Here is a 26,614-nt window from a genome sequence, read left to right on the forward strand (position 1 = left end):
CTTCCACTTGCACTCGTAGACCAATTGTAAGGAATTATAACCAAATATTGATGAAAAACTAGTTGATTACTTCTTTTTTCAAAATGAAATATGGCACTAGGCAGTGAAAAACCAAATAATTCCAAAAAAACACAATAAAGAAATAAAAAAGTTCCCAAAATAATACAATAGTAGACCAAAAAAAATTATACCGAGTTTTAAATATTAAATTTTAATGTATATTTTTTAGATATTTGCATTGGAAAGAAATTATAAAACCAACTCACAAAAAGATAGAAAAGATAGATCAATGACTTAGAAATCAGCCTCTTCGAGGGGGAAAACTCTTTTGCAGTACACAAATGAACAATTCTTGGATGATACAAATGACAAAACCTCCTTTCTATATAAATGAGTCTAACGGGTGACTATATAATCAAAGTCGTCATAACAATAATAATATAAGGGCACAAAAATAACAATAGTGGGCCTCTATGGGGCAGAACAATAATTTAATATGGGGAGAATAGGGGCACAACAATAAAAATAAGGGCTACAATGACAATAGTAATGGGGGAATCACTAGTATTATAGGGACCTAACATGCCCCTCCCCTTCAAAAAATTGTTGTCCTCAACGCTTGAGTAGTTCTAGATGCTTCTGTATACAATTCTCATCCTACCATGTGGAATCTTTAGCGGGTAAGTTCTTCCACTTGATGAGATACTCTGAAATTTATTGATTTCGTAGCCATTGAGTTCTTTTTTCTATGACTACTTCAAGTTTCAATATGATTTTTTCTTCCTCATCAAGTTCTGGAAATATTGTTTGAATTGGGAACTTGTCACCTATAACCTTCTTTAAGCATGAAACATGGAAAAATGGGTGCACTTGGGAAGTTGGAGGAAGCTCCATTTTGTATGCCATAGTACCTATCTTGTGCAACACCTTGTACAGACCATAATACTTTGGTGATAATTTATTATCCTTCTTAGCTTACTTGAGGGACATTTGTTTATATGGTTGTAGTCCTAGGAATACCTAATCACCTACATCAAAACTTCTTTCATTGCGATGTTGATTTGCCTGTTGTTTCATTCTATTCTACACCAAAGTGAGGTTATGCTTTAAGAGTTGGAGAACTTGTTGTTGATGCTGGATGTGATATTACACTGATTGAACCTTAGAGTTTTCTCTAAAATATGATGTGATGTACGTGGATGATATCCATAAACTTCCATAAATGGGGTCATTTTTGCTGCAATATGGAAGGAAGTTCTATACCAACATTCAGCCAGAGGCAACCATTTGACCCATTATGTTTGTTTATCAGATACAAAGAAACGAATATATCCTTCCAAACATTTGTTTACTATCTCAGTTTTCCCGTCAGATTCAGGATGATAAGATGAGCTATGAGCTAACTAAGTACCAATACAAGAAAATAATTTTTTCCAAAATTTTCCAGCGAAAATGGGATCTTTGTCGCTTACAATAATCTTTGGGTTTCCATGTAGCTTTTGAATTGTTTCCATAAATGTAGTAGAAATTGTACTCGCTTTAAATGGATGAGATAATGCACAAAAGTGTGTATACTTGGTAAGTCTATCTAATACCACCATGATAACACTCTTTCCTTTGGACTTGGGTAAACCTGTGATAAAATCCATTGAAACCTCCTCCCAATGTTTGCTTGGAATGGATAAAGGTTGTAATAGACCTGGGGTCTTAATTGTTTCAACTTTATTTTGTTGGCAAACCAAACATTCCACCACAAAATTTGGAATATCCAATTTAAGGCCATCCAAAAAAAATTCCTTCTTAACCTTATGGTAAGTTTTTAGAAATCCTGAGTGCCCTCCTAAGGGAGAGGTGTGGAATTCCATAAGAATATTTTGTTTGACTTGGGAATTCTTACATAGGTATAAGTGACCTTTGTACCATAACGAATCATTTTTCCAGCTAAATGTATTAGATATATTGGGATCTTGTTGTAAATTTTTAATGAGTTCCTACACTTCTTTGTCATTCTTCCATTCATCCCTTGCTTCATTTATCCAATCTGGTTGGATAATAGAAATGGCACAAAGAAATGCTTCCACATGCTCATCCTTTTTTGATAGTGCATTCGCCACAACATTTTTCTTCCATTTTTTGTAGATGATTTCAAATTCATAACCCAACTTCTTTGTGACCCATTTTTGTTGCTCTTCTGAAGATAATCTTTGTTCTAAAAAGTATTTAAGACTATCATGATCCATTTTTACCTTGAAGTTTCTTCCCATTAGGTAGGGTCGCCATTTCCTAAGTGCATGTACCATTGCCAACAGTTCCTTCTCATAAATAGCTTTGTGTAAATACTTTCCTTTGATTGGACGACTTTCAAAAGAAATGGGTCTTTCTTCTTGCATTAAAACAACACCAAATCCATTTCCTGAGGCACCATATTCCACAGTAAATCTTTTTGTGAAGTCCGGCATAGCTAAGACTGATGCTTGGCACATTACCCCTTTAAGATGTTCAAAGGCCTTTGTTGCTTTTGGAGTACATGAAAATGCATCCTTCTTCAATAATTTTGTTAGAGGTTATTATATTCTCCCATAATTCTTAACAAACTTAAGATAATACCTTGTCAACTCGAGAAATCCTTGAATATGCTTTATGGATGTGGGGAGTTTCCATTCCTTAATGGTTTTAAATTTTATAGGGTCTACCTTAACACCTTCATGAGATACAATATGACCCAAATATTCCACCTCTTGTACTCCAAAGAAACATTTGGAGCTTTTTGCATATAATTGTTTCTCCTCCAATAGTTTGAGCATCCTGTCAACATGTTGAATATGATCCTTCCAAGACTTTTTTAGATTAGTATATCATCAAAAAATACTAACAGAAATTCTATAAGGAAGGCTTTGAAAATGGATACATCAAACCTTGAATGTACAAGGTGCATTGGTAAGGCCAAAAAGCATGACCAAAAATTCATAATGACCCTCATGAGTTATAAATGATGTTTTCAAAATGTCTTCAGTCTTCATTCTGATTTGATGATATCCTAAACAAAGATCCAATTTGGTGAAGTAAATTGATCCATGCAATTCATCCAATAATTCATCAATGACAGGAATGGGAAATTTATCTTTAATAGTGAGCTTGTTGACCTCCCTATAATCCAGACACATATGCCATGATCCATCCTTCTTGTGAACCAATACTACTGGAGTAGAGAAAGAACTTTGCCTAGGTTGAATTATACCAACCTCTAGCATTTCTACAACCATACATTCAATTTCACTTTTTTGGGCATAGGTATATCTATAAGGCTTGATGTTTGGAGGAACACTTCCTGGAATCAAATTAATAGCATGATCATGATCATGAATAGGTGGGAGGCCTTTGGGAGTCTCAAATACCTTGGAATAATTGTCTAATAATTTTTGGAGATCTGGAAAAATAGATGATTTTGATGTGGGAACCTCTAGCGAACATAATTGTGTAGTTATTCCTCATTGTTATTTCTTTCGAAGCTTTGTCATTCCATTAGAGCTGATTATCTTTCTTGGTTTCCCTATGATACCCCTTAATTCAACTTCTTTTCCTTCTAAAGAAACTTTCATGAAAAGTTCTTGAAAATTAAAAGCTATTGTACCCAAGAATTGTAGCCATTGGACTCCTAATACAACATCAACACCACCCATTGGAATGGAAAGAATTGGACTATTAAATACATATTCTCCCATGGATAGCTTGATATTATGGCACATTCTAGAGAAATTTATGGTTCCTCCACTTGCAACCATCACTTGACACTCTGGTGTTGGATATAGGAAGAAATTTAATTCCTTAGCTATCTTACAATGAATAAAATTATGGGTACTCCCTGAATCAATAAAAATTATTACCTTTTTCTTCTTGATATGTCTTTCTATATTAATAGTTTGAGGAGTGGTAAATCAGGCCAATGCATTACAAGATATGGTCAAAATCATTTCCTCTTTCTCTAGGGTTTGTTCCTCGTGTATATCCTCTTCTTTTGACGTTTTTTGTTCCTTTTGTTCCTCCTCTTCACAATCTATGTAAAATAATTTCTTCTTAGCACATTTATGACCTCTAGTGTATTTGCTATCACAACTTTAACAAAGCCCTTTTTCTCTTTTTTCTTCCAATTGTTGTGGTATCAACCTTGTAGGTTGTGGAAGGCTAGGGGAAACAACACTTCCATCTTTATAATTGTGAGTGGTAGGCTTCCTTGTTGCCATAATTTTTCTTGCCAACCTCAATGCCTTCTCCAATGAATCAGGTTCCCAAAGGCGAACCTCATGTTGGATGTTATCCTTTAAAGTCCTTATGAACACATCAAGCATATGCTCCTCTAGAATATCTTTTACCCTTATATTCAATTTTTGGAGGTCCTCAATGTGCTCCATAAATGAACCCTTTTGTTTGAGATTTATCAATTGGATAAAAAAAGTGTTTCTTTTTGTATCCTCATAATGTGTTATCATTTCATCAGTAAAAATTTCCAAAGTGACAATTTGTTTACGAGAGAAAAGCCATAAATACCATACAAACTGATTTGGTTCCAAATATAAAGTTACAATCCATACCTTTTGTTTGTTTTTCACATTATGGAGATTGAAATATTGCTCCATCTATAGTATTCATGTTACGGGATACTTGTCATCAAACTTCCCCATATTGATCTTTGGAACATGGTGGGTCTTCGATCCAACGTTAGATTCTATGAAATCATGGTTAAAATTTATTTTGTTCTCATCATGAGTTTCCTTTACTAGCCTTTCACCATTAGTAAGCATTTCCTGTAGAAACTTTGTCAAATATGTCTTAAATTCTTCCATGTTTCCTTTAAATTTTTCTTCTAAACCATCCATCTTAGCTTCCACGCCTGTCTTTAAACCATCCATCTTAGTTTCCATGCCATTCATCTTAGCTTCTATGCCTTTCCTTCTTTAGGGCATCAATTAATGATAATATGCTTCATTATGCCCTTTGAATTCCTTCAAACTAATTTTTCATACCAAGCTTATGCAAAATTTTAAAAAAACTACACCTTTTTTCACTTTGTAGGAGCTCAATATTGTATCTGATGTATCTTTGAAATTTCAAATCTCCAACGTCTAAAATTGTGAAATATTGTAGCCCTCTGAGTCATCTTTCCAACACTGCTAGTCTCATCAAAATTGGATTCTCCAAGAAAGCATGATGCCCAATATCCCAAGATGGCTTTATTATACACTTTTCAGTAGAGAGAAAGTGTATGAAATTCCATGTGTCATTGTTTCAACCTTTGGACCTGAAAATGATGCATAGAAAACTATACTTCATCCTCTTTCTATAAATTCTTACGAAATTTCAATCTGATACTTAGAGAGAAAGTTATGATGATTTTTCCAAGGTCACCTGTTTGGGATGTAATTCGGGAGCCTGTGAAAACACTAACTTCCTTGGATCATATCTCCAAAAATATAGCGAGACAATATCAAAAATTCAAACCCAAGGATTACCGCGATTTTGGTTCAAATGGGTGTGTTCTTTAGCATCTGAAACGTCGCAGAAAAAAAAAAATTATAGCAAAAATTCCACGATGGTCTATTTTGGAGCAGCGAAACCCTATAATCCAAAGCTCTAATACAAAATGTTATGAAACCAACTTAGAAAAAGATAGAAAAGATAGATCAACAACTTAGAAATCAACCTCTTTGAGGGGGAAACGTCCCTTACATTACACAAATTAACAATTCTTGGATGACACAAATGAAAAAACGTCCTTTCTATATATAGGAGTCTAACACATCACAATATAATCAAATCCAACATAACAATAATAATATAAGGGCAGAAAATAACAATAGTGGGCTTCAATGGGGTACAGTAATAAAAATATGGGGACAATAGGGGCACAACAATAACAATAAGACCTACAATGACAATAGTAATGGGAGAATCACTAGTATTATAGGGACTTAACAAAAGAGATGCACAATATTTATGTATATTCTTTCCATTACATCTATGGCATAGGTTTTTGCAGGGGATCAATGTAAACCTTTTTTGGTTTATTGAACCTTGAAGTGATGGCATATTCCAATGTATAAAAACTTGAAATAGTGGAAATTCTTTCGTCCTTTGTTTTATTTCCTTGTTTATTATTCTTTTGGACAAAAATATTGTATTAGAATTCGAAAAGGCCTAGGTTTTATCTATAGAATCAGGGTGCACGTTTTAGAGGGATTCTATTTTTTATATTGAACATCATTTCTAGAACTATGTTGGAGCTCTAACAAATAAAACTTTTTTATTTTTACTAACAAGCTTTGGTTCTCTACCAAATTTGGATTATTGCCTTATAAGTTGGTTACATAATAGCAAATAAAAACATAACATAATTTTCTGGAGAGATGAAGGATCATTTTAATTCAAACTTTATTACCACTAAATGATGCAGCTAAGGTAATCTAAGATCTGGAAGTTTTGTTTCTTTTAGTTTCTCATACTTTCTGTTCCACCTTGCAACTCCCTGTTATGTGAGGTGTTGAAGACAGGGCATAAATCTTTTTCTTGTCAATTTTGAAAGATGCTCCAAAATATTCCTATGTCCAAAAGTCGATCTGTGACACTAGGGCTTCCCTTGGGCGGCTATTTAAGCCATGTGTCCACCACTTCATTCTATTGTAGCTTTTTTATGAAAGGAATTTATTTATTTTATTGGGGAGCTTCCTTAAGTAGATATTCTACCCTTAGCTCAATTTCAAAGTTCTCTAAGCATTTCTGAGTACCCCTCCTTTTCCTTGACCCGAGGTGGTTTATTTCCCATCCTACAAAGGCTTTTATTTTTCATCTATTCCTTTGTTTTCCATTGAATCACATTGGGGGTTATCACTGGTGGTAGTCTAGTTATCATTTTTTAGAGTGGTGCTGAGATTTTTTTAGGGCCCCATTTGTCCCCTTGCTACTTTATTTTCTTCTACTCCACTTGGACGATTGATACATACATAGACACAGATTCAACCTCAATATTATTCTGAAGTGGCTCTAAAAATTTGAACTTGTTTTTTTGTTTGAATATCAACCCCTTTCTTTTCTAGCCAAAGGCCCTATGTTTTTATATTTATTAAAGGGCCTAGAGTTAACCCTATGAAAACTTGTCTTCTTTCTTATATTTGTGGGGGGTTTGGTGGGATTGGGGGAGGGGGGATGGCAATGATTTCTTGGGGCAATGTTTGGAAAATTTCAATAGTCATGGAAACTATTGCACCTCAATGGAAATTTCTCATTAGCTAGTTGTTGTAGATGGATCTGGTTACCTATTTGGATTTCTATAGCCTTGAGAAGGCCTTCTTCCATTTTTCACACGAACCTAAGCACAAGAGAACACCCTTGATCTTAGTTTAGAATTTTTAAAATACATCCTTGTATTAATTTATGATTTTCAAGTGTTTCATTTCCCTAAAATCGAAAGAAATATTTGGCAATTTGAACCATAGTAAAACAACAAGAGTTTCCTCTTCCATATGTAAATTGATAAATCACTTGCTCAGATCAGTTACACTTCATGTTTCCTCCAAACCTCCTCCTCTAATGGGTTGACCTATTACTTTGAGGCCTATGAGGAGGTGTCACTCTAGGTCATAGGTCACATACCACAAAAAATGTAAATAGACCAACTTTAGGAAACTCCAAATTTAACCCCCTGCTAGTTCCCGCCTCAGTATACTACTCCTGAAGTTCAGAAAAGTAGGTAGGTTTCCATTAGGATATTCTTCCCTTTGGCCTTGGATGTTTGGAATTTGGAGAGTGGGACTTGCTCATTCTTGTGCACTTCCCGAGATCATACAACCAGGAGCTATTATTCTACGCTATTTCCTGGAGGATATCTTCTACTACTGCATCAATCCTTTTATAGTGATTGAGGACTTCGATGGTAGGCCCACCTCTTGGCCTCCTCACTCATCCTTAGCCATCAACACCAGTAATTCATGACATCCTCCCTCTATTTTCTTTGGTATCGATATTTTTAGGTCCTTTTAATTTATAAAAATTCTATTTTATCTACACCTTATCTTATATTATCTCAATTATTTGTTGTTCATTTTCTTTAGCTAGATATTTAGTCTCTAGTTTCTAGTCCCAAACGTACAATTCTAACTTGTCTTCCGTTTTGTGCTTATTCTTATTTACAAGAATAAATATGACAATAATAGACCATATATAAACAATAAACTACCATTGGGGATGGTAGTTTTCATAGGTTATATTAAAGGATATTATTGCCTATTTGGTGGTTCAAATCTTGAGCAATCTCCTACGGAGCAAATTGTTGTATAGTTGTAGTTGGGTAATATGGAGATTAACAATGGTGAAGCTAAATTTTAAAATATCACCCTCACCTCCACCAAAGTATGATTCATATGGGCAAAGGACAAACTCTAGGGAGGTAAGTAACATGAATTACAAAAAATACATTTGAAAGTAATGATTGACCCAAGCATTAGCAGTGATGCCTGAGCATTAAATAATTTATCTTAACATGCTTTATTTTGATTGACCCTCCATTATTGTTGGGTCTAAAATCAATGTAGGAAAGGAAGCAAGAACAACTAGACTTGTAAATGTGTGAAGTTATAGGCATTATACTTTCAGATATGAAAATGGTTACTAACTTCAACTCATTGCATTAAATAAAATATTATGCAAGTGGTGCGTTCTTAAGGTCATGCCTTGTGACTTTTCAGGTGAATGGATGTGCTTGAATCCTAATTAGTAACCTCTACTGGGGTAGAATATTGTTAGCAAAGAGGCAAAGATTTTCATTCTAGTAAGTTATCTTCCCATGAGCCTTGTCAAAATCATGGGAATACTTTAATTTCATTAATTTTAAATTTGAGAGTTTGTTTGAGAACATGTTGCAAATATTCTATGTTTGGTAAAATAGAATTTGGTAAAAAATTGTAAAATATTATTAGTTCAAAGAAAAAAATTCCCTTGATAATGATAATGTTAAAAGAGAAGGTCATTATACACAAGAAGATCTAGTTGGAAAGTAGGATCAAATTTTGGTTCTATTCAATATGCTCACCTTCTATCTCCTATCTATATATCTTCATCCAACCCCGCTCCCATATATTTGTGGCCATTTGATCTACAATTTTTTTGAGTGCGTATATACCTTTTTTTTAACAAATTCTCTTAGCCTATCAAGAAATCTAAACTCATTTTTGCAATCAAATGGTCAATGACCATCCTTGTTGTCCTACCCCAATAGTCTGAACCAATAATTTGATTGATATTCTATATACCTTTTTTTTGAAAAATTTATCTTAGCCTATCAAGCAACATAAACTCATTTTTTCAATCAAACATGGGTCAATAACAACACGTGTTGTCCTACTCCATCCATCTAAACCAATGGCCTTTCACGAGTAATTTCTCTCCATAGGATTTCGACTACCAAAGATTTACCACAAAATTGAATGATCTTTAACCCCCAACCACCTTCTTCCTTTGGCTTCATTATTAACCTCCATTTAACCAAAAGATTCCTTAAGTTTCATTTTTGGGTTTCACTATATTTAACTCTGTGATTCCATCTTTATTTTTGTCTTCATTCCATTCTGAGTACAGTATGTATCACTTAAGTCATGATCCAATTCCACATCTAAAATTTTTCCATCAATGGAAAATACAATAACTGCATGCATGATTTATCTCTTCACTTTATACTATCTTATATTATTTAGCGAAAGGATTCTTTTGATCCTGACTAATCAAGAATGCCACCAACTTGTGCTTGTAAACCAAAGACAAAGGATTATTAGAATGTGTTTTAACTTTGTGCTTTCTAAAAATTGTTGTGGAAATTTTTCTATGTAGAAATTTGCAGAAAAATGTTTGTAGAGCCTCATTTGCAACTGCCCCTTGTTCTACCCTTGGGTCCCATTGACCTATTTTGGTAATTTTTGGACATTGAAAAAAATGTATCTTCTTTCACTTCAGAAGTTTGTTCCCTCCGACTTGTAAATAGTGAAACAAGTTTCTTAACATATTATTATGTTTTAGCTAGTAAGGAAGATTGGCAGGATAAAGTGGAAAATTGATATCCATGTGTGATTTTGTCTTCAATGGGATTCAAATATGTAAGTATGACCTAGACTGCAACTATAGATTTCCCTATCTTCCTAGCATTCTATCTATGATAGGAGGTTCCCATGCTATCATCCATATGAAATCCTACGTAACTAACCTGGTAGTGGATTTCATGCTTCCAATGTGAAACAAATTCTCAGCTAAGTCAATGAGAATTGGCGACGTGTGAAACAAAAGAAAGCAATAAATGCGCTAGTCATAGTATACTTTCATAACCTCTACTTTCATTTGAGTTCCTCGATGGTGAAGGATTTTCTATCATTTCAAGGAAAGAAACCTTATCTACATATTGTCATAATATTTTCAAAAATTTAATGAGTTGCCTCTTTCTAATGTTATGAATAGAAACTATAGCTTTTTTTTATGTCTGAGGGTTCCTTCAATGGATCATGAGCACTCATTTTCAAAATATTGTAGACCTCATAGCAAATTTATTATTGCTACTAAGATAGTTTAATTTGTTTCCTTCTTCCTTCTTTAAAAATTGAGCTATAAGTAATCCCTCTTTGTGTCTTCCCTCCTTCTACTTACTAAGTGAAGATATGATAGTGCATCCTTTTTGTTCTCAGCTTAGTGGCTTTACTTTATCCTGGTGTTAAAGTCACCATTGCGATATTGGTTGAGAAGTGTAGACCTTAGAGTTCCAAGCCAGTTGTTAGACTTATAGAAAATCTCATGGCCAACATTTTCTAGCCTTAGATGTTAATAAATATGTTGGGTGACACTGTACTCAACCATCTTTGTTGGGTTTTACTGGTATGGGGATTGTTTTGTAGCCGTCATTTTTTCCTCGCCCCATTTTGCCTATATTTTTTCTTGTTCTCCATTGTATTTCTTGTATATATTATTACATTTCATATATTCTGTTTTCATGCTATTTCTCTGAGATTCTTTAGAACTCCCAATGTAAAATATGGATGTTTTACTTTTTTAGTTCCATTAGCCATTTTTGGCGACTAATGACACTAATATGGAATAATAAATTTAAATTTAAGGCCTGATCTATAATGAGCCCTAAGTTTCCTATCCCTTGCCATAAGGGACCTTAGTTTCCAAACTCATTGTGCAAGGATGCATATTTTGTGATAGAAAATAATCTTGAAGGGTAATTTAAGGTGCAGAGTCTTTCTGACCTATATAAATTCTGATGACTTTTACAGATAGCCACAAAAAATGACTATAGTCTCTACTTTTTGGGTATATCCAGAGAGCCTTGGGGATTATTGACATCGAAATGATTGAGTTGGGCAAGTATTTATCTTTTATGTTTCCCGTAGATGGATGACTTAAGTCATTATGCCCCCTTTTTGTTGTTGGTTGGGTTATATTAGGCCAAAAACATTGTTGCAGTCCAAGTATATTCTTGCACAATAGTTAAACCTCTAGGTAGTTTTAAGATTATATATACATATCCTTTTTTGTGAATTAAGAAGTCAATTTACGTTGAATGGAAATAATAATGTTTTCTTAATGTTTTTCTTTGTTAATGGAGAAGTTGAATTAAAACAAGTGTTTGTGATGGTCGGTTTCACAATGGTGCCTCATACAATTTGTTCGTCTTCAATGTCGAGAAATCCTATATCATTCTTATAGTGAAAATGTTGTCACTATGATAAGAACCTTGAGTGTGGTTGAAATCCTTGTGTCACCTAGCAATGAATGATGAGGAGATTTTGGACAGAAGGGTTTAGTATAAATAGGGTCTTCGGAGTGGATTTCAATAAATCATTTGGTGAGTAGTGGTTAAATGAAGTTGTTAGAGGAAAACATTTATAGGCTTGAAGTAAACTTGAATTTCACTACAACCAAAATGCTCAAAGTACATGATTCTTGATTGGATAAGCAAAGCAGTTCATCACTAAGTGAAACAATAAAGACAATGGAGGATTCAACCAAGGATATGTATTGTGTTCAACCTAGATGGTTCAAAATGGAAAGAAAATTAAGTTGACAAGGAGGATTCTCACCCACCTTAATGTATGGGAACAATAAGAGAGGCAGAGCACTCCTGCATATTTGAGAATGATTACCAAGATAATCCAAATATCATGAGATTGTTGGTTGAGGGAAACAATATAATTGGTGCAATCTCTCTTAAAGTGCTTGAGCAAGAGGTATGGAAATATTTTAGTTAACTCATCAAACTTATGGGAATCAGGAACTATTGTAGAAGCATTTGAAGGCAATTATTGTAGTGGCCATATACCACCTACTTCACATTGCCAAATATCTCAGGGTGGTTGGTTTCTTATGTGCTAGTAATGGAGTCTAAGTGCACTAAGGGAAAGCTTCCAAGTTTAGTGAAAACTTGGATAGAGAAGGAAGTTTTCTTTATCAGGGAGTTGAAACTTGAAACCTCATAATTCCATGTTATTCATCCTCTTCCTCTTATTGAGGCCATTTTAGGAAATTGTTTCCTAAGGAGTGTAACGATAAGCATGGAGGAAATAATGCATTGGGGCCTTGGAAGATTTCATTGAGTTGTGGGACGTAACTTTAACAACTTTGAGGAATGGGTGGAGACATTTCCCTTTATTCAAAAGAATTGTACCATAGATTGATGATCCGGGTGGATATTGGTGGCCACCCACCAAGTTTTCTTGGATCCCCACCATTCTTTCTTTCAGATTTTCAGTTTCCCTAATTGAAGCATAGTTTACTATTTTTAACAGTTTTTCAGGTCCTAAACTTCTGGAGCCGTTTTGAGGCCCTAAACAATGTTTTTTGGGAAATCTAGGAGAAACATGGGTACATGGACCGATGTTTCTGTTCCCAAAGTTGTAGTTCTCGGATAGATATTTCTAACGAGATATTGTGTGCGTCAAACGGAGATCGTATGCCAAAGTTACGACCCCGGTAAGTTGATTTACTAATTTACCCAAACAGGGCCAACAGTTTGGCATTTCATCTTCTAGGGTTAGGTTTTGGATGTTTAGGGTTTTCCATTGTTTCTCAACAACAAATAGGCCTTCGAGCCTCATTTTAACACAATTCAAAGGCATGTAGCTGCCACATCTCTTCTCAGAGATAAGCTACCATCACCCTAGTTAGTTTATTTCCATTTCTATTTGTAAGTATATTTTAGTATTTTACAGTAATGAAATGAAGTATTATGTCTGTTTCATCTCTCTATGTATGGTTATATATGTAATTTTTTGCATTCCTTCTTAAATCCGGATCAGTGGTATCAGATTCTTCTGATCTTTCTTTGTCTTTATTTGTAGGTCCCCAATGAAGTATTATTTCTAGACTAGGTTGTGTTTTTCCCTTTTCGACTCCTTCCCCTCACTCAATCCTGAGAATTTACAAGTCCTCTATCCCCTTTATTTCTCTTCATTCCTATAAATTTCTACAAATCCCCTATTCTCCCTTCACTAAACCCTAATTTCCTCTCCCACTAAGCTAGGGTTTGCTATGGAATTAGAGATATCTTAGCAGAGGATGCATAATGGATATCATCAGGTATGAGGCTATTTCATATCATCAACATCGGGTCTCCATCATTTGTCAAGAAGTCATTCCAAGGGACAAGTCATTCACCAGACATAAGGGCCGGCTTTTCGTCAAACTATGTTTCTAACCAAGAAAATATGAATTTGACAAATGTGAGAGATTTTTTTGTCCATAATAGTCTAGGGATGAAAATATTCCTTCACTTTTTACACAGTTGTCATGGTTTTAGAGAAATGTCAAAAATATGGTTTCTACAACAGAGTTTATGCACTTCTACAGTGACTTTGGGAAAATCAATTTTTATTCTAGCTGGATTGTCCAAATGACTTTCTTGATTAGTCAATTGATAACTAGAGGGAAATATCTTTCCAATGAGCTATCATGATCTCAATTTGGAGTTGAGGAAGATCTCCAAACATTTCCTGCAAGAGAACACTTCATTTTTGCACCCTCATTCTGCACTTTTTGACCAGTCTTGGGAGAATTACTTTTCTGGAACCATAATAGATCGTTTTCAGTCCTTGATAGGTCCATTACATATCCAAGAGAGAGGCCTTTCAGCCGAGCTATCATGGGCTCAATTTGGACACTAAGAAAGCAGTCAAAATCAACCTGCACATTGGAGGGAGTGTTTAAGTGAGGCGTTGTGCACGCAGGTAGGGCGTTGCGCACGCAGGTAGGGCGTTGCGCATAGAGACTATGTGTGTGTGTATTTTTCTATGGCATTGTGCATACAATAGGGTTTTATGCACCTATAGACGATGCTGCACATAGCACCAACAACCAGCAAAACCATACTAACAACCATTCAAATCGCTCCTTTTTTTGTCTAGAGCCTCAAGCAAGCAAGTATACTCCCTAAACTATCCTCCCAACACTCATTTCAAGATTTCTAAGTTTATTTTCTATTAAAATTATCAAACCCTAGGTTTTCTAAAAGCCCTCCCTGCTTATCATATTCTGGTTCATTCCCATATCTTGTTGTCATATCCTTCATTCCCAAATCTTGTTGTCATATCCCTAAATATCATCCCTATTCCCTATTCCCTACTGTCAAATACTCTTATCCCCTATACCCTAGTCCCCAAACAAAATCCCTAAACCCCTACTTACAAAATATTCCCTACCAAAAAATACCCTCCTTTCTCACTCTCACATCATACATATCTCATTCCTACATCACACAAACTCCTCTCCCCTTCCCCTGTCCCTACTCACCAGAACTCCCACTTCCTGATTACCTTCTCTAGGGTTTCTAAAGCTTCAAACTCAAAAACATGGATAAAGAGGATAAAGATTATGAGGAGGAGGAAAACAGTGGAAGTGAAAGCATGGAAGATGAACCTTAGCATTAGAGAAAACCACATAAGTGCGGCAAAATTATCAGAGAGAGGCTAGAAAGTTCTTTGCAATGGATATGAAAGTGTTTACTCCAACTGATGTGGAAAGGGACTTGCCTTCTTCATTAGATCATAGGCAAATGCTTTCTCTACAAACAGTGGAAGGGGATTTGCCTTCTTCATCAACACAACAAGTGCTGCAAGTGCAAAAAGGGAAGAAAAATATGTTGGAGGAAAGCCTCAATGATGAAGAGGAAAGGGAATTTGATTTGATGGAACATGATGAACCAAAGCAACCACACATTCTTCATGGCATTGAGATAGCTAACTTGGAGGCTCAATATGAGGCGACAAATGAAAATATAATCGTAAAGGAAAAAATGCACAGATACAAGCACTGATGTACAACTTGGCGAGAGCTAAGTATGTCATTTCATACCTTGAGCAAGAGAAAAAGCAGCTAAGTGAAAAACAGGTCCTCATGGAGCTAGAACTTCTCAAGGAAAATGGGCAAGATGACAAACGAAAATTGGTAATGCAAGAGGAAAAGACCCTAGCCACCTTGACTATAGAACAAAGGCTTGAAAAAGGGATTGAAGAGGATAGAGAAACATGGCTTGATAGGGTCAATTTTCATTTGGATAAGCTCCTAAAAAGGGCCAATAGGGACAATTAAATCATCAGGCACATGGCTCGCCATTACATGACCCAGAACAAGATTTGTAACATAAGAGTCAAGCAAATGAAGACAAGGCTAAAACAAGCCCTCAAAGGCAAAAAGGAGGGTGATAGACTGAGGTTTCTTGCTAAAGCTTCCTTGGCAGACCCAGACAATTGATGGTGGTATTCTCCCACAAATGTTGAGCAAGTTATGAGAATTTTTTTCTTTTTGAAGAATTTAGCAGTTTTTGACTCAGAAATTAGCTTTATGCGCAGCGCCACTAGTGATGCGCTTTTCCTAGAAGCATCCAATGGCCAACATAAGACCACCATTGGATTCATAATGATGTAAGCATGCTCCCTATGCATTTTATAAGTTTTTGGAGCAAAATTGGTTGGTCAAAAGGTAAAAAAAACCCACAAAATGACCTTTCTGCCCTCTTTTTGACCATGGCACTATGCATAGACATAGTCTTGGGAGAATTAGTTTTTGAGGGGTCAAATCAACTCCAAATGGGAACCTAAAGGCATATTTGGAAAGTAGACAAGACAGGATTTCTAATGAGCTATCCTGAGCTCACATTGGACACCTGGAAGGCGTCCAAAATGGCCTTGCACAAAGTGCTACGCATAGCCTTCTAATGCTATGCATGGGACAATTTTCTACTAAAGTTTCAATTTACTGTGCCATGACTATAACTTTTGGGTTTTCTCTCATGGATAATGTTTTTACTTATGTAAATTATGACTAGGCATGTAAATAAGATGAATATTAGCTACCAGAGGGTAGATTCATTGGATCAAAAGTTCTCTTGAAGTCAAATGAACCAGTTTCCTCCCTTTTAGAGGCAAGTTGTTAGGGTTGCCTAGATTCTTGTTTCTTGTTCAACTTTTGATGGATTAGTTCCTCATCTTAGTTATTCGACCCCTGAGGATGGGAGGAGGTTGAATTTAGGTCTATATCTTATTTTTCTTTCTCATTGTGAAGGGTTTGACTCAGTGGGATGCTTAGGCTTTGATAGACATCATTTTGTACCAGTTACAATAGGATATTAATGAAATATTGCAGCTATTTATTTGGGATCCATGTGGTATGATTGTCAGTTCCGTTTTTCTTATGTTGTCATGTGTTAAAATGTATTTTTGACTCCATTTCATCATTTCATACTCTTTATGTGAATGTATACAAGTTTGAAAGGCAGAATCCATAACATTTATGCTCTATTTTGGATAGACATTCCAGTCTGTGTTTTCTTCAATTTAGGAAGAATCCATGAGGTTTACATATTCCTACTAGCTTCTCATGTGTCCTTTCACCTCATCCATCAAACCCTAAGGATATGATCATTGTTCCTACCTTTCCCCATCGAACATCCTACAGTTTTGACCTAATTTCCTTGCCCTAACTGTTTGGCTCCTCCTAATCCAGAAAAACCCTTTAAAATCAAATCAAACCTTGTGCTACTATACCTGACCTAATATTAGGTTCTAGATCCATTAAATTTGGCTCATATCCTTATGGAGAGAGTCCTCTCCTGCCCTAGTAGAGATAGCTACTTGGCTAAGCATGGTTTGTGGTTACCCTAGCATTGCCTTCCTTCAGCCTAAGGTTCAATCTAGGTGCTAACATAGTGGCGACCATACTAGGGAATGAGTGAAAGGTTTTGTATTCCCTGGGAAATATCATCAAAGTTCAGATCTAGATCTGATTGTTGATGGTGGACAATGATCAGACATAGGAAGGCTAAAATCATTCACCTGGTGACTCCAAATCAGTTTCGAGATCACATCCAAAGACTCCACTGGAGGATGAACCCAACTGACAGAAACATGAAAGGACAATATGGAAATATCAGGTATTCAAGTTGGAATTTTATCCAAGACATTATGCTCTTTGTCATCAATTATTTTTTCTCTTTTACTGAGAATCTCAAAAAGGTTTTACAAATCATACTGTATTTGAGAAAATATCCTTGACCTACATGTGATTCCTTCCCTTTAAAGATTGTGATAAAAAATTCTTCATATGCCTTTGATCTTGATCAAGACCCCTATTCTGAATATTATGATGACCATCTTCAAACTAATGAGCCTAAAGAGACCAACACTGATTCTACAGCTTCTGTATATACTCCTAACTTTTGTATATACTCCTACACCTTGTAAAATTCCAGATCGATATAAACCACTCATCTTACCTCCTATACTTCATGCTTTCCCTGAAAATCATTACCTATACCTGCCAAGGTTTGATGGTGAATATGATAGTATCACCATTGAGAGACATATGCAAAATTTTGATACTTTCATTGACCTTTTTGGATTCGATGAAGAGGATGTCAATATCAAGCTATTCGCTCTTTCTTTGCAAGGAAAAGTCAAGAGTTGGTTCAAAAACCTGCCTGAGCGAGCATCTCAAATTTCTAGCAGTTCATCAAATTTTTCCTTGACAAGTGGTTGGTCAAACAAAACCCTTTCTTGATTCTAGAAGAGTATAACCAGCTGAAAAGACTGCCAGAAGAGGCAATACAATAGTTTTATGCCAGATTTAACCAGGTCTATTTTTCGATGCCTGTTAATATAAGGCCTCCTCTAGGATCTACTCTCTTGCACTACTCAGATGCCTTTGATCCAAAAATGGAGTTTCAACTGAGGGAAAGGAACCTTGCAACACTTGAAGCGATGCAGAACAGTGCACTAGATGTAGAGGCTAGTCTGTTGATCGGAAGGGAAACGCTAAAGGAAGTAGAGAGCGAGAACATTGTAGAGTACCTAACGTCTTGAGAGGTAAAGATGGACATTTTGGTAAGTAAAATGGAAGAAATGATGCAAAGAATCACCTTGAGAGATGAACTTTCCATTCAAGATCACCATGACCCACCTGTCCTAGAAAAAGAAAAGATTGCTAGCCCTAAAAAAAATTTTGGTAATCCTAGCTACCATAGATTTGAAAATCGATTTGTAGATCAACCCGAGGAGAAACAATCTAATAATATAATGTGTATGATTGGTGACATTACTTATATTGATGATTTTCCAAAGTTTGATCAGTACAACAATTATTATGTTCTCCAAACATAAGCTAATCTTGCAGAGTAATCAACAGTTGGTTTGTGGGAGGAGGAAGTTCAGTTTCAACAGCTCGAATACAGTAACCAGTCGAAGCATATCAGCTATGATAGTGATGACGAAAGTGCAGAAAATTTAGAAGCAAGTGAAGGATTGCTGCCTCTTTGTTTTACTTCATTTCAGTTCATCAAAGGTAACTTTGATGCGATCAGAAATCAACACTCATTGATTTTTGATCTTGACAATCAAGAGGATAATCAATTTTTTTATTAGAGCTCCTTACACTTGTGTTTCTCCTCATTTGCAAAAATAAGAGAAAACTATAATCAAGCAGATGAGTGAGTGGTCAACACTATAAGGGATAAACCTTCTCATGAATTGGTTGAGGAAATCATTTCTGACATAGAAGCCTCCCTAGCTCTATATTTGCAACCACCAAGTTCCATTGAATTTAAAATTGTAGATGAAGGCTTGGAAGCTGAAACATATGATCAAATGATGCAAGAGGAATCTATAATAATATGTTTTGAAACATTTCAATTTTTAAAGAAAAAATTTCATAATATCTCTAAAGCAAAGGATGAGCAGCCTATAGAGTGGCATGCAGTGTCATTAAAACTGATGGAAAATAGGTTGCAACAATCATTGCAAGTTTTTCGTGACCCAATAGCTGATGTGTTTGATGATATCTGTAGTAAAATTCCTTCTCCATTAGCTAACTATGAGGCTCAAAAGAATGTTCATATAAACTTGATCTGACATCTGACTTCATTGTCTTTTTCAGTAGGAGTTTCATTACAAAGCTCATAGCAAGATTTGCAGTCATATTAGGAGAGTAATGAAGAGGATTTTTGTTTTGTTGTTGATCATCAAGAAAAATTAGTCAATCATGAGTTTTAGGATCCTTTTGTCAATTTGCTGCAATCATCAAAGCAAGAAAACATAGATGTTAGGAAAATTTTAAAAAGAAAGTACGAAGACTACCTGTAGCGGAGTAGTAACATATTAGACGGGCTAGAAATCAATATGTATTCCTATGAAGATACTTTCGCAGCATTCTTGACGTTAGCAGGTGGGCTCGTGCTTTGCAATTTCATCAAGATTCAATATGTTGACAAATTTTCATGGGAGTTTACTTTCAATAGTTCTCTCTTCTTGCTCATAAACAAGCACTTGCAGAGAATTCAAACAACAACCACAATGCTTACTTGGTTGCATTGGTTGTTTCATTTCACTTTATTAGGTGATGAATGGAATAGTTAGAGTAGATTTTATTGAGTATGCTCCATTTTGAGTATCTTTTTTAGTTTGTCAGTTGTGTTTTAGTATTGAGTCAGTTTTCAGTTGAGTAAAAGTCAGTTTCTGTCTTTGAGTCATCAGTATTCAGTCATGTATTTCAAATTGAGTTTTTTTTCTTTACTCCATGCCCAATGGATAAGGCTACTTGGTTTACGGTGTTATTGGCACCTCCAAGGAGCTACCATCCCCAATGGAGCCAATGTTAGAGTTAGTATTTGCATACTTCCATCAGTGACCAAAAATCCTCTTTTCATATCATTTTAAGGGTCCCACACAGAATTTTTTTATCATTCCACTAGTTCATGCAAAACATTAGTCACTGATGGTATTCCTAGTTCAAAAACATCACTCTTCCCTAAATGTGATTACTTGCTGGCATAGTTTCATATCTTGTTGATTGTACATCATTCATAAAGTTATTTTTATTATGCCATTTGTATCAATCATGACAGTCATTTTCATCATGGTTACAACCATTCAAAGTCTCCATTAGGTCTTAGGGTTTCCAAGGTCCACTAAAACACCATCTCCTACATAAAAGACCAACAAGTGAGTGAGTAAGAATAAACAAGATTTCACCAGCAAAATAGTTTGTAATTTGAATATTCAAACAAAAATGTAATTTTATGGTTTTAATATGTAATAATTCTCATGGTTCCAAGTGTTTTAATTTCAAAGTTCCATCATCCAAAAGGAAGAGTTTCAAATTAATTATGTTACCAAATCCACCAAGAAGATCAAATCAGAAGATCAAGTCCAAAGGTAAACTGTAAAATACAAGTCAAGTTTGAGAAAGAAAAAGTGGGTCCCAAGACTAATTTTGTAAATCTAAACAAGGTATAAAGGCCATCAAAGACCAAGGGAAGGCTCATTTTCACTCTTATCCATCGATATCTCACTCACCTACACTCCATCTACCTCCCTTGACCTTTTCCCATGCCATTCCTCTCATTTCCCTCTCCTAGGGTTTTGAGAGCATTTTTCTTGGTTTCATGGCCTTCATGGTTAAATCATAAACAAAATGTGTATCCTAATGCTCTTACACCTTCCCCTATCCTTAGTATACCTTCCTAAGCACTTTCCATCACCCCTATTCCTCAAATCATCATTTTTCTACAAACCCTAGCCTCTTGCTACGCTTTTGATACTTTTCTAGACTAGGATTGTGTTTTGCCCTTTTGGACCCCTTCCCCACACTCAATCCTTGAAATTCTAGTTTCCACAACTTCCTAACAACCCTCCCTACCTCCCAAAGGTTTCATAAGAATTTAGAAACCCCATATCCCCTTTATTTCTCTTCATTCCTATAAATTTCTACAAATCCCCTCTTTTCCCTTCACTAAACCCTAATTTCCTCTCCCACTGAGCTAGGGTTTGCTATGGAATTAGAGATATCTGAGAAAAGGAGGCATAATGGATATTATTGGGTATGAGGCCATTTCATATCATCCACATTAGGTCTCCATCATTTGTCAAGAAGTCATTCCAAGGGATAAGTCATTCACCACACGTAAGGGCTGGTTTTTCATCAAACTGTGTTTCTGACTAAGAAAAGATGAATTTGACAAAAGTGAGAGAGGTTTTTGTCCATAATATTCCAAGGATCTCCTTAAATTTTTACACAGGTGTCATGGTTTTAGAGAAATGTAAAAAATATAGTTGCTACAAGAGAGTTTCTGCACTTCTACAGTGACATTGGGAAAATCAACTTTTCTTCTAGATGTATTGTCCAAATGACTTTCTTGATGAGTCAACGGATAATTAGAGAGAAATATATTTGAAATGAGCCATCATGATCTCAATTTGCAGTCGAGGAAGACCTCCAAAAGTTTCCTGCAAGAGAACACTTCATTTTTGCACCCTGATTCTGCACATTTTGATCAATCTTGGGAGAATTGACCTTTTAGGGGCTATAAGAGATCATTTTCAGTGCTTGATAGGTCCATTGGGTAGCCCAGAGCGAGATCATTCCAACGAGCTATCATGGGATCAATTTGGACACCGTGAAGGAAGTCAAAATCAACCTGCAAGTTGGAGGGCACATTTAAGCGGGGCGCTTCGCATACAACCAGAGCATTGTATATAGAGCCTGTGCACCTGTGTATTTTTGCACGGCATTGTGCATACAACAGGGCACTATGCATAGGGCTAGAAACCAACAAAACCATCCTAACAACCAAAACGCTCCTTTTGCTACCTAGAGCCTCAAGAAAGTAAGTATACTCCCTAAACTATCCTCCCAGCACTCATTTCAAGATTTTTAAGTTGGTTTGCTATTAAAATTTTCAAACCCTAGGTTGTCTAAAAACCCTCCCTGCTTATCATTTTCCAGTTCATTCCCACATCTTGTTGTCATATCCATCATTCCCACATCTTGGTGTCATATCCCTAAATATCATCCCTATTCCCTATTCCTTATTGTCAAATACACTTATCCCCTATACCCTAGTCCCCAAACAAAATCCCTAAACCCCTACTTACAAAATAGTCCCTACTAAAAAATACCCCTCTTTATCACTCTCACATCATACATATCTCATTCCTACATCACACAAACTCCTCTCCCCTTCCCCTATCCCTACTCACCATAACTCCTCCTTCCTGATTACCTTCTCTAAGGTATCTAAACCTCCAAACTCAAAAACATGGATAAAGAGGATAAAGATTATGAGAGGAGGAAAACAATGGTAGTGAAAGTATGGAAAATGAACCTCAACATCAGAGAAAACCACATAAGGGAGGCAGAATTATAGGGGCAAGAAATTTGTTTGCAACGGATAGGCAAGTGTTTACTCCAACTAATGTGGAAGGGACCTTGCCTTTTTCATCAGCTTATAGGAAAATTCTTTCTGCACAAATGGTGGAAGGCGCTTTGCCTTCTTCATCAACACAACAAGTGCAGTAGGTGCAAAAAGGAAAGGAAAAGATATTGGAGGAAAGGCTTAATGATGAAGAGGAAATGGAATTTGATTTGATGGAACATGATGGACCAAAACAGCCACACATTCATCATGGCATTGAGATAGTTGACTTGGAGGCTCAAGATGAGGCGACAAATGAAAATATAATCATAAAGGAAAAATATGCACAGATCCAAGCCCTGATCGACAACTTGGGAAGATCTAAGTATACCATTTCATACCTTGAGCAAGAGAACAAGAAGCTAAGTGACAAAAAGGTCCTCATGGAGCTAGAACTTCTCAAGGAAAAGAGGCATGATGACAAAGGCAAATCAATAATGCAAGAGGAAAAGACCCCAGCCACCTTGACTACAGAACAAACGCTTGAAAAGGGGATTGAAGAGGATAGAGAAACATGGCTTGATAGGGTCAACTTGCATTTGCAGAAGTTGCTAAAAATGGCCAACAGGGACACTCAAGTCATCAGGCACATGGCTCGCCATTACAGGACCCGTAACAAGATTTGTAACATAAGAGTCAAGCAAATGAAGACAATGCTAAAAAAAGCCCTCAAAGGAAAAAAGGAGGGTGATAGACTTACGTTGCTTGCTAAAGCTTCATTGGTAGACCCAAACACTTGATGGTGGTTTTCTCCCACAAATTTTGAGCAAGTTTTGAGGATTTTTTAATTTTTGAAGAATTTAGTAGTTTTTGACTCAGAAATTGGCTCTATGTGGCGCTGTGATTTTCCTAGGAGCATCCAATGGCCAAAAAAAGACCACCATTGGATTCCTAATGAAGTAAGCATGCTCCCTGTGCATCTTCTAAGTTTTTGGAGAAAAACTAGTTGGTCAAAAGGTCAACAAACACCCAAAAAATGACCCTTTTGCCCTCTTTTTGACCATGGTGCTGTGCATAGAAGCAGTCTTGGGAGAAGCAGTTTTTGAGTGGTAAAATAAAGTCCAAATTGGAAACTAAAGGCATATTTGTAAATTAGACAAGACGGGATTTCCAATCATCTATAATGAGCTCAATTTGGACACCAGGAAAGCCTCCAAAATGGCCCTGCAAAAAGTGTTGCGCATAGCCTTCTGGCGTTGCGTAGAGGACAATTTTCTGCTAGATTTTCACTTTACTGTGCCATGACTGTAACTTTTGGGTTTTCTCTCATGGATGATGTTTTTACTAATGTAAATGGTGACTAGGCATGGAAATAAGATGAATATTAGCTACCGGAGGGTAGATTCATTGGATCGAAAGTTCTCTTGAAGTCAAATGAATAGGTTTCCTCCCTTTTAGAGGCAAGTTGTTAGGGTTGCCTAGATTCCAATCTCTTGTTTAGATTTTGATGGATTAGTTCCTGATCTTAGGGATTCAACCCCTGAGGATGGGAGGAGGTTGAATTGAGGTCTATATCTTCTTTTTCTTTCTCATTGTAAAGGGTTGGACTCAATGGTATGCTTAGGCTTTGATAGACATCATTTTGTACCAGTTACAACAGGAGATTAATGAGACGTTTCAGCTATTTCTTTGGGATCCATGTGGTATGATGCTCAGTTCAGTTTTTCTTATGTTTTCATGTCTTAAAATGTATTTTTGACTCCATTTCATCATTTCATACTCTTTATATGAATATATACAAGTCTGAAAGGCAAAATCCATAACTTTTATGCTCTATTTTTGGTAGACATTCTAGTCTATGTTTTCTTCTGTTTAGGAAGAATCTAGGAGGTTTACATGCTCTTCCTAGCTCCTAACCTGTCTTTTCACCTCATCCATCAAACCCTAAGATTCTGATCATTGTGCCTACCTTTCCCCATTGAACACCATACAATTTTGACCTAATTTCCTTACCCTAACTGTTTGGCTCCCCCTGATACAGTAAAACCCTTCAAAATCAAATCAAACCTTATGCTATTATACCTAGCCTAATATCTGTTTCTAGATCCAGTCAATTTGGCTGAGATCCTTACAGACAAAGCCCTCACCTGGCCTAGTAGGGCTAGCTACTTGGCTAATTGTGGTTTGTGGTTACCCTGGCGTTACGTACCTTCAGCTTGAGGTTCAATCCAGGTGCTAACATGCACAAAGTTGGGTATCAAGGATTCAGAGTAGAATTTGGTACCCAAATACTGTGGCTGCCTACACAACTACATCCTAAAAGAAATAGAATTCCTGAACATCTCCTCGCTCAGTACAGCATACCGATATGCCATCAAGATCGAGCGAAAGTTTAAACACAAGAAGTGAGACTTTGGATCTGTGAATCCAAAGCAAGGGAATGGTGCCCCAAAACTATGGAGCAAAGGAAAAGTACAAGGTGGGGTGGCCCAATACAACCCACCAAAGCAGCAAGCAAAGAACAGTGTCGCGAAGCCAAAAAAGGACACAGGAAAGTGGTGTGAGTTCAATAAGAGCTCCACTCACAACACATGTGAGTGTTGAGGCAAGTAGTCACTTGTGGCCGAGCTAAAGGTTTCAGAATCAGATGCATGTTCCGACTCTGAGTCAGAACCCAACAAGGGGAATGACAAAGGGAAGCAGATTATCAATGCAGAGCTCAACGACACCGTTGCCACAACAAAGATCTAGAAGGAGGAACCTGAAGATCCAGAGGACCAGGAGTGTCTCTTCCATTCCCAGATGTGGGTGAAGGGCTCCTCGCTACAGTTCATTATCGAGAGTAGGAGGAAAAAGAACCTCATTTTGGCAAAGTTCGTGAAGCGGCTAGGCTTACCGACCATAGCACATCCACAACCATACACCATTGGGTGGCTTCACCAAGGACAAGATGTTCATGTGAGCCAGCAGTGTTGCCTTCCATACAACATCAAGCCCTTCACGAATGAGGTATTATGTGATGTTCCCCCCTTGATGTTTGTGACGTATTATTAGGACAACCATACTTGTGGAAGCAACATGTTGTGTATGAATCAAGGCCCCGTGTTGTTATTGTTACTTTGGGAAATAAGTTGTATAGGTTATCAGAGGTAGCACCGCCTACCACCATCTCTTTGGTTACTGTAAAACAATGCAGTAAGCTCATTTCCAAAACCAAGAAATTTGTTTTCCTGATGATATGCCCTCAAGGAAAGAAGAAGATAGTGGCCACAAACTCCAGACAGGGCCCCTCCACATAAAAACTACAGATGGACAAGGTCGTGGAGGAGTACGAGGACATATTCACCTCCCCCGTAGGGGTTCATCTGCATTGTCATGTCAAGCACCCCATCGATCTAACTCCAACTGCATTGCTACCCAATGGACCAATCTATTGACGCTCTGTTCCATAGAATGATGAAATCAAGAGGTAGATTCAGGAGCTGCTGTAGAAATGTCACATCCTTCCATTTTCATCGCCTTGTGGGAGGCCGATCGTGTTGGTACAGAAGAAGGATGGGACTTGGAGACTCTACATTGACTATCGGACGCTAAACAAGATCATTATCCATAATAGGCAGCCGATCCCACGGATTGATGACCTCCTGGACCAACTAAAGGGGGGAAAATGCTTCAGCAAGATCGATTTGAAGTCATGATATCACTAGGTACCAATCAAACCCTCCGATGTGTGGAAAACTACCTTGAAAGCCAAGGAGGGCCTTTTCGTATGGTTGGTTATGCCTTTCGATTTGAAAAATGCTCTTGCAACCTTCATGAGGCTAATGGATGACATCATGTGCCCATTCACCAACTCATTTATAGTGGTACACTTGGATGACATCCTGATCTTCAGCTAGAGTTGGG

The sequence above is a fragment of the Pinus tabuliformis genome, chromosome X (assembly GCF_031772625.1).
Source record: "Pinus tabuliformis cultivar Carrire ecotype Pingquan chromosome X, CPIR1, whole genome shotgun sequence".
In the NCBI taxonomy this organism is placed as follows: Eukaryota; Viridiplantae; Streptophyta; class Pinopsida; order Pinales; family Pinaceae; genus Pinus; species Pinus tabuliformis.